A 3,649-nucleotide genomic window follows, 5' to 3' on the forward strand; every position below is an offset into this window, starting at 1 on the left:
TTTTTTTTTTATCAAAAATGGGTGTTGGATTTTGTCAAATGCTTTTTCTGCATCAATTGATATGACTATGTGGTTTTTATCTCTCAATTTGTTTATGTGATGTATCATGTTTATTGATTTGCAGATATTGTACCATCCTTGCATCCCTGGCATAAATCCTACTTGGTCATGGTGTATGATCTTTCTGATGTACTGCTGGATTCGATTTGCTAGAACTTTGTTGAGGATTTTGGCATCTATGTTCATGAGGGATATTGACCTGTACTTCTCTTTCATTGTGTTGTCTTTATCTGGTTTTTGTATTAGGGTGATGCTGGCTTCATAGAATGTGCTTGGAAGTGTTCCTTCCACTAGAATTTTTTGTAATAGTCTGAGGAGGATAGGTTTTAGTTCTTCCTTGAATGTTTGGTAAAACTCCCCTGTGAAGCCGTCTGGCCCCGGGCTTTTGTTTGCTGGAAGCTTTTTGATTACTGCTTCAATTTCTTCCATAGTTATTGGCCTGTTGAGATTTTTAGATTCTTCCTGATTGAGTGCTGGAAGGTTGTATTTTTCTAGGAATATGTCCATTTCCTCCATGTTTTCTAGTTTGTTGGAATAGAGTTGTTCATAGTATTTTTTTAACAATCCTTTGTATTTCTGTGGGGTCTGTTGTTATTTTGCCTCTTTCATTTCTGATTTTGTTTATTTGTGTCCTCTCTCTTTGCTTCTTGGTGAGCCTGGCTAGAGGTTCATCAATCTTGTTTATCCTTTCAAAGAACCAGCTCTTAGTTTTGTTGATCTTTTGTATTGTTTTTTTGGTCTCTATGTCGTTTATATCAACCCAAACCACTATGCTCAATTAATATTTGACAATGGAGGCATGAACATACAATGGAGTCAAGACAGTCTCTTCAATTAATGGTGTTGGGAAAATTGGACAGATACATGCAAAAAAAGTGAAACTAGACCACCAACTTACACCATACACAAAAATAAACTCAAAATGGATAAAAGGGCTTTAACCTAAGACAGGAAACCATAAAAATACTAGAGGAATCCACAGGCAGTGAAATCTCAGACATATTCTGAAGCATTTTCTTCACCGATACCACTCCTAGGGCAATGGAAACTAAAGATAAAATAAACAAATGGGACTACATCAAAATAAAAAAGCTTTTGCACAGCAAAAGAAAGCATCAACAAAACAAGAAAGCGCACTTATGGGAGAACATATTTGCAAATGTTATCACTGATAAAGGTTTAATCACCAACATTTACAGGGAAATCACAACTTAATAAAAGGAAGATAAATGATCCAATTAAAAAATGGGCAATGAACCTAAATAGATACTTTTCGAAAGAAGACAGAAGGAAGGCCAAGAGACATATGAAAACATGCTCAAACGCACTAATTATCCAAGAGATGCAAATCAAAACCACAATGTGGTACCATCTCACACCTGTCATAATGGCAATCATCAACAAATCAACAAACGACAAGTGCTGGCGAGGATGCGGAGAAAAAGGAAGCCTCGTCCACTACTGGTGGCAATGCAGACTGGTGCAGCCACTGTGCAGAACAGTATGGAGTTTCCTCAAAAAACTAAAAATGGAACTCCCATTTGACCCAGTAATCCCACTTCTACTAATATATCCCAAGAAACTATAAACACCAATCAGAAAGGATATATGCACCCATATGTTCATAGCAGCACAATTTACCCTACCTAAAATCTGGAAACAGCCTAAATGCCCATCAGTGGATGAGTGGATTAGAAAACTATGGTACATCTATACAATGAAATACCATGCTGCTATAGAAAAGAAGGTATTCTTACAATTTGCAGCAGCATGGATTGAACTGGAGAGCATTATGCTAAGTGAAATAAGCCAGGCAATGAAAGAAAAATGCCACATGATCTCACTCATCTATGGAAAATAAAGAACATTATAACCTGATGAACAAAAAGATAGATACAGAGGCAATAAAGTGTCGAACAGACTGTCAAATTACAGTGGGAAGGCTGGGGAGTGTTGTGGTGGGGCGGAGAGATCAACCAAAGGTCTTGTATGCATGCATATAAGCACAACCAATGGACACAAGACACGGGGGTGTAAGCAGGGTGAGATGAAGGCATGCAACAGGCAGTAGGGGAGGCTGGGGAAGGTCAATGGGGGAAAAAAAGAGATATATGTACTACTATGTGTAATACTTTAAACAAAATAAAAAAGAAAATATTCTATAATAAAACCATTTAATTCAAAAAAAAGAAAAAGAAAAAGAAAATAAATATTGGCTTTTTTTATGTAGTCAGAAGCAGAAAGAAAAATAATAAAATTTAGATCAGAATTAAATAAAATAGAGAACAAAAACACTATACAAAAAAAATCAATAAAACAGAGCTAGTTCTTTGAAAAGATCAACAAAACTGACAAACCCCTGACTGGACTCACTAAGGGAAAAGACCCATATAAACAAAATCAGAATTGAGAACAGAGAAGTCACCATAGACATCACAGATACACAAAGGAATTAGAATATTATGAAAAAACTAGAGGCCCGGTGCATGACATTCCTGCACTGGGAGGGGGGGTTCCCTCAGCCTGGCCTGCACCCTCTCGAAGTCTGGGACCCCTCAGGGGATGTTCGACTGCTGCCCAGGGGAGCGGGCTTAAGCCGGCATTAGGACAAGGCGGGAGAGGCTCCCGCCACCGCTGCTGCACTCACCAGCCATGAGTCCAGCTTCTGGCTGAGTGGTGCTCCCCCTGTGGGAGTGCACTGACCACCAGGGGTCAGCTCCTGCATTGAGCATCTTCCCTTTGGTGGTCATCATAGCGACCAGTCGTTCTGCAGTTTAGTCAATTTTCATATTAGGCTTTTATTATATAGGATATATGCCACCAAATTCAATAACCTAAAAAAAATAGATAATGTCCTAGAAATATATAACCTTTTTTGACTAAATCATGAAGAATTAGAAAATCTAAATAGACCAATCAGCAGTGAGGAATTTGAAAAAACTACCTAAAATCTCCCCCCAAAATAAAACTCCAGAACCAGATGGCTTCACCAATGAATTCTTCCAAATGGTCAAAGAATACTTAAAACCTATCTTTCTCCAGGTGGCGGGAAGTGCACCAGTGTAGGTGGCAGTGGTAAATCCTCCCAGCCCCTCACAGCACTGTGGAGCCACATCCCCAGTTCCACCTCAGACAGTGGTGCCCCCTCCTGCCCCTTGCAGTTTTCCACTTGCCAGTTTCTCCCCATGGTGCTCTGGTCTTGCCAAGCCAGCTACCTGCCAGGGTCCTCTCCCTGGGCCCAGACAGGCAAGCAGGCTGCCCTGAGGAGGCAGGGAGAGGAGGGCTGGGCTGGCCCAGGGGTGGGCAAGGATGCCAAACTTCTTTGAGGATCCCAACTGCAGGCAGAAGAGCACACAGTTGGATTTGGCCTTCTTCCGGTTCCCAAGGGATCTGGCCAGATGCCAGAAGTGGGTGGGAAATTGTAATAGGGCAGACTTAGAAGATAAAACACCTGATCAACTAAATAAACATTATCGATTATGTGCCAAACACTTTGAGACCTCTATGATCTGTAGAACTATACATTTTGCAGAGGCACCAGAAAACTAAAGAATGATTGGGTTATTTATTTCTCAAAATTATTTGTAGC

At 40.2% G+C, this 3,649-nt stretch overlaps 1 pseudogene; it reads right to left on the minus strand.

The window, feature by feature from the left end:
- Positions 1–3,247, minus strand: part of LOC102253659 — a 7,112-nt pseudogene extending 3,865 nt beyond the window's left edge.
- Between the last annotated feature and the right edge of the window lie 402 nt (positions 3,248–3,649).

This window comes from Myotis brandtii, unplaced genomic scaffold (assembly GCF_000412655.1).
Source record: "Myotis brandtii unplaced genomic scaffold, ASM41265v1 scaffold732, whole genome shotgun sequence".
NCBI classification, from domain to species: domain Eukaryota; kingdom Metazoa; phylum Chordata; class Mammalia; order Chiroptera; family Vespertilionidae; genus Myotis; species Myotis brandtii.